The 14916-nt window shown below is 34.8% G+C and overlaps 1 protein-coding gene and 1 non-coding gene across 4 annotated transcripts in view; both read left to right on the top strand.

Annotated features, from left to right (window-relative positions):
• The window catches only part of ftz-f1 (ftz transcription factor 1), a 348219-nt gene that overhangs the window by 306275 nt on the left and 27028 nt on the right, over window positions 1–14916 (top strand). The gene's annotated exons all lie outside the window — the stretch shown is intronic.
• Window positions 7145–7216, top strand: TRNAM-CAU (transfer RNA methionine (anticodon CAU)). Its single transcript has one exon. It is a non-coding gene; the product is annotated as a tRNA-Met (tRNA).

Below are 14916 nucleotides of genomic sequence, written 5' to 3'. Positions count from 1 at the left end.
ACTGTTCTGGCAGAAGACACTAATTCGAAAAAATGACATATTGAGTTAGTTATACCAAAATGTTCCTTATTTCAAACTTTACCGTCTGGAAACCTTCTTAATAAATAAACAGTCTTTATTTTAAAGTCATCCTTTTTACGATTACTTAATACACTCACATGATAGACCATTTCAAACATTTTAACAACTTCAAAGTCAAATTACTCCAAACTAGTATTCTCCAGTTAGTGTGTTCTGCCAGAACAGAGACGTTATATTAATACATACTGACCTAATTTAAATTGCCAATGGTATGTTCGTTTATTTCCCTTCTTACCAGAGATTATGCTAACGGGTTGTTACCTACACAGATGCGAATGCAATAGTAATCCATTGAAATAAAATTCGAGTGCCAGTGAAATATTTTTATGGATGATCCATTTCATTTTAAAGTACCTCAGTAAGTAGAATGGGAAAAGTGCAACTTGATGTGCGGCAGCTCGGTGTACTAAAATCCCCCCATTCCTTCCCCTCACCATGAAAACTTTTAATGTTTCTTATTAGTTATTAGCGTGTTCTATAATTTAGATGCGTTAATAATGAAATGTGATAGTAGGAATATTAGAAGTCGTACTGCGACGAAGAAAAACGTCTTAGTCGGAATTTAAAAAAATAGCTTATTCGGCCCATAAAGAATATTGACTAAAGAATCGCGGCAATCATTTGACATTTCAAACACTAAAAATAGCTCAACTCAATGGGAAAAAATGTATGTCATTGAATTTTATATTTCTATTTAGGTACATCAGGGAAGTGAATACTCTCACACTTCGATAACAACACGAGCTCCGCCGCCAAGCTTAAAGTTAAACTTGCCTTATTCTAGGTAAGTACATAACAACGTAAGATTTGTCACCAGCAGGCAAATGTTTGAGAACCGCTGTGTGACATACCTACCCGCGCTCAATATGCTCATAATGGATGTATTTATATTAAACTCGAGCCATAATTATTGCACCACATCACTCTTTTGCAACCGAAATGACATTTAACGTTCTTGTCGATGTGTAGTATTATTGCTCTGAGATGTGTAACGTTTTTTTTTATTTTATTGGTGAGAAATAGTTTCATTTTGTTGATTTAATATTGTGACCCCATTATCTAAAATATTTAGCAATATAATAGTCTTCTGTCTTGGATGAATATTCTCCTTAGTCCATGTCGATGCTCTTTGGGCAATATGGATAGCACGCGGCGCATTCACGAATCTCTTTCGCATGTCTTCTAGCGTTCTCCGTTCCCAATTTCCCATGATGTCAGCCAACTTACCCCCGTTTCAGACCGGACACCGGTGTCGCGCTCGTATATAATAAGTAGGCCTTTGTATTCGAATAAAGGGTATGTTTACGAACGCCCAGAGCTAATGAGTCAACGCATAATTTCGCGATATAAATAAGAACATAAAACTAGCTACGGTCATAAAAACATGTGTATCGGCGGCTTGAAAATGTAGCGGCCGACGAAAAAGTGTACCATACACGCTTTGACTCATTAGCTCGGGGCGTTCATAAACATAATACAAAGACCCTTTTATTCGAATACAATGGCCTCCTTATTATATACGAGAACACGGTGTCCCGTCTGAAACGGGCCTTAGGCGTAAAACCCACTTAACGCAGCAAACGCAGCGCTCGCGCAAAATTTCACAAGTGGCGCGTAAATCATCGAAAATACAACGTAATCAAATACGCCAGCGCACACTGGATTTGACGACGCATTATGCGCGCCCGCCCCATGAGTCATCGTTTTTTGGCTTCTCGGCGATACGAATGAACGAAAATACAATGCAGTCCATTCATTGAACGCGGCGAGCAAAATCACGCTCTGGAAGCGTCGTCGATCGACGGGCGAGAAGCCATTATTTAATAACAGAGAACTCATTGTTTAATTTTATTGCGTGTCCGATATTTCGCTGGTATTAATGGCTTTCGTGAATATTAATTACAAGCCCCGAAATAATATAATTTTTTTATTGCTTTGTTATGAGAGACGCTGATAATAATAATTATTTTTTGCTTCTTGGGCCCCTTATTACATAGGTAAAGGGTAATGCGCGGGTGGGAGGGGGCCTAATCAGTAGTGAGCGCGTCGAGCGCTTTATCGGTGGGCTTTATGCCTTAGGCTGTAGAGAGTGTAGACACACGGCATTACAGTGTGCGTGCGGATGTTCAGCCCTACTAGTGCTACTAATTACCTGGCAGTCGGTGTGCCCGTAGCGCTGACTACGGTATACGTATTCGTACGCATACAATCCACAAACCGAATCATGGTTTTGTTTTTACTGTACGTAGATGCAGGGTCTTATTTTATTATAATCTGATGCAATTGGAATTAAATAAGACCTACGTCTACGCACGTCGACTGCAATGCAGTGTGTCTGCGCCCTTAGTGTTTTTCTTACCAGATCTAGCATATTTGACTAGGCATCCAACTTGCAAAATTTGCATCTGGCGTTAAATCTAGCATTCTTTGTCAACGCGAACAGTTTTAAACTTTCCATGATAAAGCTAGAATATTGCTTGAAAATTAACATTCTGCTCTTTTGTACATTTTGTCTTTTAAATAAAATGAACATTATATAGGTACCAAATATAGGTACCAAATAATGACTAAATTTCTTATCTGGATTAATTTTTAATTTTATAATATGGTTTATTAGGTTAAATACTAAATTCTTCGTTGATCTTTGTTCTTGTAAAAATCTTGGAAATAATTACGACATAATTTTTGAAACGCTAGTTTCTATAGTACCTAACTCCACCGTATATTCAAACAGTGGTATCTATATACCAGTGTTCCGAAACCGGTGGTCCGCGTACTCCAAGGGGTCCGCAAGACTTTGCCTAGGCCAGGGGGTCGTGAATCGCCTAGCTATTCAAACTGAACATTTTGATCAATCGTGTTCGAATACTTTACATTCCTTTATTACTTATATATTAATAAATTTGAATTATATTTTATTTTTATATGTTTACATCCCTTTATTTTCTAATCAAAATTTGGGGGAAAAGGTTAAATTTTGATAAGAGTGATTTTAATAACACATTTTTATTACGGAGGGGTCTGCGAAACTTCATACACATTTTAAGGGGTCCACGGTACCGAAAAGGTTGCGGAACATTGGTATATAATATACTCTTGCTATATAGCGGCTTTCCAGTATGCCGAATCATATTTTTAATCACTTAGGACTCATGAGGCATCCTTAGCACGTGGCTGAGCCGAATCTGCCGAGACAGTTGCAGTGTTGAAAAAGAAATGAAAAGAAAATAAACACTCGCACTATAATTAATAATATTGTTATTTCACTGTTGCAATATGCAATTCAAAATGTTAATTAAAATGACAGGCGAATATTTATTATTGAAGTGTAGTCTTGTAAGAATAGAAGTGTGGGAAAAGGGGAATCCTACCTATTACGTCTGGCTCGGCACGTGCCAAACGTAAAGAAATTATTCACCAATAATTAGTTCGCATTAGTTCGCGACTATTTAATAAATATGATTTAATTGATTCTCTGGAATGGACAATTTTAAATATAAATACTTACATAATATTTAAATGCAATCTTGAATGTTTAGATCTATTAGGTACGTCTTCTCATATTGTGGCCTGCTCGGTACGCGCCAAACTAACGAATTCGTCAGCAATAGGTATAGCTAATTCCCAGCGTTAAAAAATATATTATTTAAATACAATTTTGTAAGTTTATAGAACTTTGGGAAAAGCAACCCATAACGTCTTCTCATATATATAACTCGGCACGCGCCAAAATTATTAATGATAATCAATCCCGCACTATATGTCTAATAATAATAAATAAGATTTTATTTATTTTCTGCAATTCGACACTTTAAAAAAATACTGCACATATTAATAATTAAATATAATCTCGTAAGTTTAGAAGTGTGGGAAAAAATGAATCATGTTACATCTCTCTTAGCGATAGCGCTCATAGAACGCGTCGAGCGGGCGAAGTCGGCGAATGCAGTGTTTATTCATAACCATAATCACACGTCTCTTCCCGCGCATTACCCTTCACCTATGTAATAAGCGGCCCAAGCAGCACAAAACAATTATTTTTACAGTGTCTCTCATAACAAAGCAATAAAAATATTATATTATTTCGGGGCTTGTCATTAATATTTACGACGACATTATTCAACCAGCGATAAACTGAACACGCAATAAAATTAAACAATGACTTCTCTGTAATTAAATAATTGCTTTTCGCCCGTCGATCGACGAGGCCTCAAGCAGCGTAATTTTGGTAGCCGTGTTCAATGAATGGACTCCATTGTATTTTCTTTCATTCGTATCGCCGAGAAGCGGTGATTCGCGAAAAAACGATGATTCATGCGGCGGGCGCGTATAATGCGTCGTGAAATCCAGTGGGCGCTGGCGTATTTGATAACGTTGTATTTTCGTTGATTTACGCGCCACTTGTAGAAATTTTGCGCGAGCGCCGCACTCGCTGCGTCAATGGGCTTTATGCCTTATGGCTCTGCACGCGTCAAAAGTAAACAAACAATAAAATTAGTCAGTGATAGATAGCCAACTAACTACCAGTTATTGATTAAATAGAATGTTATTTTCTCCAAATAGGTAGGCATTGGCCATATTATATTATGCATTAATTTACCATCCAGGAAATGTGTATAGAATATTAGTATTAGCCCATATATATGCCGTCAGTGACGTGTCGACCCATTGTTATGGGGTGGTTTGCAGCCAATGCGGTTTTATATCGCTAATGTGTAAATCAGCCAAATTTGAAAGTGGATTTTCTATGATTTTTACGAGAAAGGCACACCTTAGGGCTAATGGTGGTTGGTGCATCGAAGAAAATCAAATCCCCTTACGTATTACGCACATTTCGGAAATATAATATGACCAATGATCGCCACACTAGCCCACATGAAAAAAATACATTGCCATATTATGTACGTACCGAGAATGCTCGGCCTCTTTCTACACAGCCTAACTACCACATGTATTTGTGACGATAGAATATATTATGTAGATTTTAGATCATTGTCCAACAAATATAGTTGGTGGATGTACCTACCATTATTGGTTGTAAAATGTCCGGCGTCCTGGTCTATTTTTATAATGCCCAGCATTCCGGTACGTACATAATAATATGTATGTGTAAAATACTCTTAATGTGATGTCGATAATAAACCATAATATCATTTTTTGCAGTGTGATCTTTGTATTCAATTCATGGGCGATATCATTTTGGGGATTTATGCTTGCTTCCGGACACCACATACGATTTCATATACGCTGAACCCGGGTGGATCCTGGCTTCCTCTCAGCAATTCTCTCCACCTGCCACTATCTATATAAGTCGCTTTCCAGCTCGATTTCTTAAGTATACGGCAGTCATTGGCAGCTCCATCTAGCTAGCCCCTTTTGCGTCCTATTGCATTGGTCGATATGTATTACTTGCTTTGCCGGTTCATTGTCGTTCATACTGATCACATGACCTAGCCAGCACAGCTTCCATGTGTTTGTGTGTTCTTCTAATTGTTCCTGATTAATCCATAAATGTGGCGAACAATTTTCTATTCAAAAATATTCAGTGCTCGTTCATTTTGTAGGTATAAAATATTAACATTTCAGAAGCGTAGATGAGAACAGTCTTTACAAGACATTTCGTTTACCGCCTTGTCAATGGCCATTGGCGAGCTGGGGCCCGATTTCCTAACTATCGTCTCGTGTGGCACCAGACGACATGACGTAATTGTGACGTCAGCCAATACATGCCGCCCGCTCGAGCGTGTATTGGCTGACGCCACAATTACGTCATGTCGTCTGGTGCCGCACGAGACGATAGTTAGGAAATCGGGCCCCAGAAGCCTCACATTTATGCTGACATGATGAACCGGCGGGTCTATTCTAACTAGCACGGTAGGTAGCCGGTTTCCGTTATTTTTCTTGATGTAAAATAACACGGTTAGCACTCAGGCCTATTCTGTATACAAGGCCATTATCTATAAAAGCGCGTGGACAAGCGAATGCAGTTGGAATCAAGTATGATGTTTTTAAAAATATGTCGCAGTACGACACTGACACTCGCGGTAACTATAAGTTACGCGCCGTGACACAATCTTCATATTATTCATTGCAAAAATAAATAGTTGCACATGTAAGTCAATGAAAACAAAGTCAATTAAAATAAATATCTGCTCAATATAGTCATGGGCGGCCGTGCTAAAATAACATCACGCCTGTTAACATCCCGGGTAATTAATTATCTATCTATATAAATACAACATAATATAGTATAAGATTGATTTTGGAGTTCAGAGATATTATATTGGAATAGCCTGCTGGTGTCCTATTTCCATTTCGCTTTTTAATACATTTCTCCATTTCTCGTGAACTGTTGATGTTGAAACTTTGTAAAATTAAATTTCTGTTGTATATTATTCTTTTTTTCTATTTATTATATAGACGATTTTTCACCGACGGTTCAAGTAGGTATCTATAACTTTTAGTTTTGCACTGTTTCTAATTATAAGTTAATTAAAAATAACTTCCAACCGTACTTAAAAGGTTTTCAATTACTTAAATATGTATATATTAACGATTTATTTTTATGACTTATCGAATTCAGTATCTACGTGCGCGCTGTTATCGCAAGCGTTGTTACTTTTTTTATGCGTGTACTACTTGGGTACGTACCTACTTAATTCCACGTTGAAAACTCGCGTAGGTAGGTATATAAATAAAAAAAAATTCAAATTAAATGTATCAGTAGCCTGATGCTGAGTACCTCCGCTACACGGAAGTACATTGTAACATGTAAATGTCTGAGAGCGATTGTTTCTTCTAAAGCCGGGCTGGCGGCTCTCAAAAAGATCAAAAATATTTATATTACATATTCAATGCAAATCATAAAAGAAACTTTTTCAATACAATATTCCTACCATTTCATCTAATTTAATGAATTAAATTATAAATTTATCATGATACGTACATCCTTCGGAAAAAACTAATATATTGTATCTAAAATAAACTACAATAAAAATTGCAGCAGTCGCCCAGAGATAGTCATCTAAATTTATATACGTTAATTTTGTAACTCGTGGCACGCAGCAGAGTGGCGCAGCGGAAGCGTGCTGGGCCCATAACCCAGAGGTCCGTGGATCGAAACCACGTTCTGCTAGTCGTTTTTAATTTTTTTTCTTCACATTTCTAGACTATTAAGTGTAATTTGTACTGAATGAAACCATAGGTCTCAGTTAAATTATTTCTTCTGTCAGCTTTGAAGCGTTTAATACAACACATTCATGAAACCACCAAATTTTTCACTTTAATAATTTCACAACTTATTCCCAATTGTGAAGTTCGCAGTTATTATAGTACACAGTAAAATCATCACTATTGCAGTCCTATTCCGTGGCGCAAAGGTAGTGCGTTCGGCTGATAACCGAAAAATCGGCGGTTCGAATCTCCACTCGGGCGCGTTATTTTTCGTGTGAAAAATGGCGTCACCCATCCAAGTACTATCCGCGCCTGATGTTGCTTAACTTCGGTGATCGGACGAGAATCGTCAGGCGCTCGGCTGGTAACATTCTGCGTTACATTTGAAATTTTTGCATAGAATTTTATTTTAATAGGTAGTCATGGCGAGCGGTAAAACATACACGTACATGTTAATAATATTGGAAAATTAAATGTTGCTGTTGTAATTTAGTTTCTATCATAATACATAATAACGATATTATATTCATGGGATTATACCTAAGTATCTCCGATGTTGGAAATGAAATGACCAATTTATTTCAGACAAAGCAATCACTTATTGCTCATGCAGTGATGTGAAAACTTCTTCCAACTTTTTATTATGTCACTTGTACTGGTTTAGTTCTCAATTACTGCACTCCTCTCACCTCTTTTTTGACAAAATATGTAATTAGGTAAATTAAAATTAATTCCGGAATCCCGGTAGGTACCTATTCGAATATTTTTAATCCCGCAAACCCTATCTACTAAGTTTTCTGTGCTAAATGTACAGTTAAGGGCGTAGACCCACGGCATCGCAGTCGACGTGCGTCGATGCAGGTCTTATTTTTTGATTCCATTTGCGTCCGATTAGAATCACCAATTGGGTATGTTTTATCAGTTCTGCATCGCGCTCCAAGACATGCAGTAACGCAGATCTTACTGAGTTGAGTCAAGCAAGACCGTTCCAATTGGGAATATTGATTCCAATTGCATACGTTTGGAACGCCGTCTTCGTTGCCGTCTGTCTTGGCCCTAAAACTAATGTTAGTGTAGAAACATTTTTGCGTACAAAAAATGTATGATTCCACAAAATGCAAAATGGAGAAAAATATCGTAGTTAGCTTCAAGTTTCAACGATGCGTCTCTACCTTTCGTATAAGATTTCGTTTCGTCGGTATTTTTATTAGCGTTAACAAAAGCGAATGTTTTCGAAGGGTTGTCATGCAACCGTGACGGTAGATACCCACTCCATTTTGATTACCTATGTAAAAAAAAGACGTTTACCTATCGTGAGAAAAGCCAAATACATGGGTACTTATAGTTTTAATTATCAAACTACGTGTATAATTTATATAAATCTGAAGTAATTTGTTGACTTTTTAGTGAACTGAATAAAGTGTGTACCTAATATATTGACTTGCTAAGCCAAAACGGCGTTAGTCACAATTTGCATATGTACTGGGGTGGACGAAACCGGCTCTGAGTATTATGAAACCATATGTAATAATTATTGCATATTGTATTTTATTTTATTTAATACAATGTCTTTCCACCAGTAATTGACGCCGAAGATGACATACTAAATAATAAGTTAACTTAAGTATATAGGTAATTTGGTAATAACTTATTTTCTCCATAACATCTCACGCTGTTTTACCTTAGTAATCTCGATATTTTAAAGTGTTTGGCATAGAGTGTCGTTAATTGTATTAATCTGATGCAGAGATACTTATGCATTTACAAGAACCGAACTCCCATAGTATGGTTAAAACGCCAATGATTTGCGTAGCCGTAACCCAATGAATAGGTAGGTATTTCAAAATAAATAGAAAATCTGAGTAGGTACTGCATTTTTAATTATCTTGTATGATGATGACAAAAATGATTTGATCAGGCTCAACATTAAAATTTATTAAAAAAATGCTTTTGTTAAAAAGTGATCACTAAAATGTTTTCTGAGGGTTACGTATTTTTTTTATTTTCATTTTAATCTGAAGGAATCGATAACTCGGTTTTGTTTTAATTAAACCTAAGCGAGTTTAGTCGTCGATTTCGATGTCAAATTGAGAATTACTAATTATATCAATTGTCAATATTACTGCTTTAACCGTAATATTGATTACATTCCCATTATAAGCTGCGAAAATAGTTATCGGCAAAAAAACCAACAAGGGTTGGAAAAAAATTACATTATCCGTCGCCAAAATAATAGCAACATTTCCTGTATTATTATTGGGTTATCCCTATGTGTGTGTCTCACGAGTTTTGTGACTCACTGACCGCATGGAAACCGACCACACAGCATCACATTGAAGTCTCAACTGTGCAAGATAAATGAAATAGGTACTATTCAGCCGACTAGGTACATTTTGCGGAATATTTGAATACATAATGATAATTATTTATTATACAATGTGTAAATTTAGATATAGCTTGTCTAAGTTCACGTTGTCAGTAACAGCAAGGAGCAATCGATTTTGATTTAAATTTAAATATAAAAACTGCTGTTTTCCGTATACCTTCCATATTAAGTGTGCAAATTTAATATTCGTTTCTCGTTTGTCTCTATGCATAGAGAAAAGAGGAATGATACGTTTTGTAAAAACTAAGATAAAAAATGTCTTTATTATTAGGATTATTAATAAAACATTATCTGAAATCAACAATTATTTTTCAGTTTGATCAAACCAAAGAAATTCTTCTACAATAAACTTTTGTATCTTACGTTCCTTTCGGTGGTTTGTATATACTCTAGCTATAGTTAAAGTAGAGCCAATCTTAATAATATTATTTTAACTTGCAAAATAACGGTACATACCACCCGTATCCGCCATAAGTTATTTTCGTGTGCCACTTAGGGGCACTATTGTGGAGCTAATTTCTTGAGCACTTTCATTTTCGGATGCGAGTTTAAATTTACAGTTTCCTCTTGAATGGCGTGTCTCAATTTACTGCGAATTTCAGGAGTCGGTTGTGGAAATATTACCTACATAATGCAAAATTTTGCCGGTAAAGGTAGACTGCGGCCCGCATACCGATCACGTTATGCAATGCAGCCGCTTCCAAGGACGACGGAAAGTTGATACTGCTCGCCACAATAAAAGTATAACCCAGCGGCTGGCTGCGTCCGCCGCACAAAGGGTCCCGCGACTATGTAGGGAAATTTAATGTTTTGTTAAAAGTGTTATGTTTTGTTTAAATATATCAGAGGTCTCGTTTTCTCTAAACCTTCTACATTTTTATAACACAACAGAACCCCTAAAATATTCTAAAGGTATATGTTAAAAATCTAAAAAGCTAAAAATCTAAAAAAAAAAAAAAACTCCACTGCACATGAGTGTACTGAAATATGACTATTCTAAAACATTAGATCGAGAGGTTTAAAAGAATACTATTTTATGTAATAAAAAAACTTTATGCAGTCATCAAATGTTAAAAATAAATATAAAGGATAATAAGGCTTCAAAATTATATAAATAGATTATCTACAACGTTTAAGGAATGTTCAGGCTAATGCTTTAAAATACCATAAAATCTCCATTTTGACCTACGTTGGGCATGTGAGCCGTTAATGGGGATATCTAACCGAATAATTCCTTACTTGAATTTTCATATATTTAGTCCTCATTGGCCATATGCACCTGGGTCTGCTCATATAAATGTCATTATTACTTAAACATAATGCGGGTGAATTTGGATAAAAAAAACCGGCATATGTTAAATGTATCAGTAGCTTGATGCTGAGTACCTCCGCTACACGGAAGTACATTGGAACATGTATATGTTTGAGAGCAATTGAAGACACATATCTACATTCCAATGTACTTCCATGTAGCGGAGGTACTCATAATTTACCTACTAATTTCACAACAATGATAGAAGTTATTGACAACAATAGGCGGTGCGTACTGAAGTACGAAATGTATGCACTGCACGATACCGATAAACAATAGCGAATATCGTAGCATTTGTAGTGAAAGTGAACAATGCAACAATAATTTCTGTATCAAAAGAATGTCTCAAATTGCAAGCTTCGTATTTTTTCCGCTATGCGCCTCTGTAGGTGTACAACCCCCCCTTTTAACGTATATTTATCTTAGTAAGGTTAAAAATATAAATTAATAATTTAAGAAATAACTACATATTAGTAATAAAATAAAATATAAAAATATTTTAATAAATACGTATTGGCAATAAAAAAAATATAAGTAATATATTCATATTACATCAATCAAATTTATTGTATAAATGGAAATAATTATTAATAAAATTAATATTAATAATTATAGATATAATCGTTTTTGCATTTATTGTACTAGGTTATGGTTAAACTAATTGCATGTTATTTATATGTAGTTATACCAAATCATATTTAGGAAACTAATTAAATTTTAATATTTAATTTGAGATGGTTTAATGTGAGCTTTTTCAGTTAACTTATTCGAAATGTTAGTAGGTACAATGGTTGAGAATAATGGAATATTATTTCGATATGTTTTGTGTCACCTTATTTATTATTCTACCTTTGTGCGCCGACAAGAAAACCGTAAATTGTCGAGAGCACTTTGTCCAAATAAAGCTCCGAGCATCTTTGGTCTCTTTTCTCGCCGAAGGACGAAAGAGAGATAGTGATACAAACTCGCCAATCTCGGGCACTAACTGGCTCGGACGAGACGTTTTGTTAAACTTATTTATACCTAGTATACTTTTTCATATTGATCGTTTTATTTTAATGCATTATTTTTGAAGTTATACTTCTTTTGACGCGTAACAGATCAAAGTGTATTTTTGGCGTCTGACGCTGATGTAACGCATTTTACGTGTGACGGAAGTTGCGCTCGCCATGTAAGACAATTTATTATTATGATTATTCTTTAAGATTTGAGGCTATATTTATGTAAGTATTATTTATGAGTAAAATTATATATCAATAAATAAATAAATTTTGTGAATGTTGAGTTGGTAAATAATTCAAACAATGGTATGTTGGAAATTTTAGTCAAAGCCAATATCACGTTTCAGTTAAACCATTAAAATAGGCTATGTTTTACTATTGATTTGTAATAAATTATTATTGTTAACGAAAATAGTTGTACAGTCATCTGTTTAAGCAAAGATGGTCGAAATAGCGGTTTACTAAATTTTTCAAACACAGGTTTTGAGATTTTTCTCTTCCAAAGTAAGTACATTCTGCAATAATATTATTGATTCGCATACATCATATTATTGCTGACGGTAGCTGTATAGATAGCCTTGAGACCGAAATGGTTATAATCATAATAACACGCCAATGAAATTTTATTTTTTTATTAATTCATCATGGGCACTTTTGAATTGATTATAACCACTGTATGGCAAAGATGAGTTTTGGTCCAATACAATAATTAAATTACAATTATCATGTGCTATATTAGACAAAGATGAATCGCGTACTTTTTCATCAACCTAATCCACTATAACATTAATAAACTCAGCTAACGGCTTTTTTTGTTTTGTTACGCCAAAGTATAACTTCTAACGCGTGTACATAAGTACACCCACCGATTTTTTTATAGAAAAAAATAACAAATGGGTACTTATTATGACAAACCATATCATTCAGATTTGATTGTCAAACAAACATTCGAAAAATATTTAAATGAGTTTAAATATCGTTAAACATACCGTATTTTCAATCAATATCATAAGCATTTATCATCAATAAATATTATTTTACGCGAAGACTCAACGTTTTCGTAAAATTATATAATTATACTGTTTACGTCAGTTTGAGGTTGTATTTATGAAAAGGCATTTCGTAACTGTCACTAAATCCACCTTAAATAAAACACGTTGTTTAAATGAAATATGTTGAAAGTTAAGTAGGTAATATAATTTATTGAAGTTATGCTGGAATATAGTGGAAATGAAGTCAGCCGCCGCTTGATCGAGGTATACCAATATAACAGTCATTGTCGGTTATTTGCAATACTTTACGTCAACAAAGGATCGTCACAGTGATAGTCGTTACCTTTTATATAATTTATTTAGTTAAGTTAAAGTGTAAAAATAAACCAGCGGCACTCCAATAATTTGTTTTGTTATTTTTGTTTTGTTACGCCAACGAAGTATAACTTCTAACGCGCGTACACAAGTACACGCACCGATTTTTTGTATAAAACAATATTCTTAATTTACATATTCATCATTATTATATAACCATAACTTGTCGGTAAATTAAATCGAAATTTGTTAAGACATATTATATTATGGTCCTATTCGTTGTCGAAATTTACTGAACTAACTCTACTCCTTTTATATACATATTTTTAGTTACGAGAGTAGTTTTCATTATTATGTGAAACCGTTGAATCCAACCTTAAACAATTCGGTCAAAAATAGGTATACATAGTACTTAAATAATATCATTTCACAAATTATTCATAACGTGCGTCAGGCTGCAGACACACGGCATTGCAGTCGATGTGCGTCGACGCACGGTCTTATCTAAGTCCAATTGCATCCGATTAGAATCACCAATTGGATAAAACTTGATTGGTGATTCTAATCGGATGCAATTGGACTTAGATAAGACCGTGTGTCGACGCACGTCCACTGCAATGCCGTGTGTCTGCAGCTTTAGCTAAGCAGAATAGTTGTCTAGATGTCCACGTAATCCCCTGTTCTTATGATCAATTGAAAACAAATAATCTGAATCAACGATTGCTTACGATTAGAATGGTTATACAGGTGAGTAAGGAATGAATATTCGTATGAATTGATTTAAAAAAGTGATGACTCCTTATAATTTTTATGGTGGGGCTATTTTAATCCCCTGTTTATTTATCCCTTATGCAATTTTCAGTTGATTGTAAAAATACGCGCGTATGTTTTTTCCTTTGTGTTTTTTATTGATGGCGTTTGCGGTGTGACATAATTTTATTTTGCTAAATTGTGGCTGATAGCTAATTTAATTAGCAAAATATTATATACTTAGTTAGATAAATATCCATAACAATACAAGGAATAAAACTATTGAATTAAGTACATATAACTATACAATATTAAACGTGAGTTTGTAGATTTAGCGACGATATTAACTGTATGCACTGTAGGTACTGTGATTTGCAATAGTACCCAAGTGAGCATTTTACATACATACGTGCATACTTAATTATGTTTTCAATTTCTGTTTTACTTCTGATATTGTTGTATTACGATTAACCAATGATTAAAATCTCTCGGAAACATTCACAAGCCAAGCGAAATAACATTTTTAATATTGCGGCCGATGTGTGCGACTGTATTTATTTTTTAGAAACGTTTACTTTATGGTGCATTTTAGTTTATACCTTAAAACATAATGCATAGTTTTAAATTTTTTTTTTTGTATGCTATTGTTTAAATGTTGATAATAGTTTTTTTAAGAATTCAGGATCCGTTACAAGTTACATTGACAATCTGTTACTCAGCACTCAGTTTTCGTAATATGCGTATGCAGATTAGTCCTAATAGAGGTAAGAGACTATACAATTATCTAGATTTAGTCGATGCATATTTAATTATGACATAAAATCGTGTATTATTTCGCTCCTTTTCATAGATTACTTCAGTTAGTACATCTATGAGTGAAGCGATTAGGGTTAGCCAGCTAAATTG

The sequence above is a fragment of the Rhyacophila brunnea genome, unplaced genomic scaffold (genome assembly GCF_057557595.1).
Source record: "Rhyacophila brunnea isolate RB1 unplaced genomic scaffold, BYU_Rbru_1.0 scaffold_1, whole genome shotgun sequence".
Taxonomy (NCBI): domain Eukaryota; kingdom Metazoa; phylum Arthropoda; class Insecta; order Trichoptera; family Rhyacophilidae; genus Rhyacophila; species Rhyacophila brunnea.
Note: the sequence above shows the minus strand (reverse complement) of the source record. Positions and strands in the feature narration are given on the sequence as shown.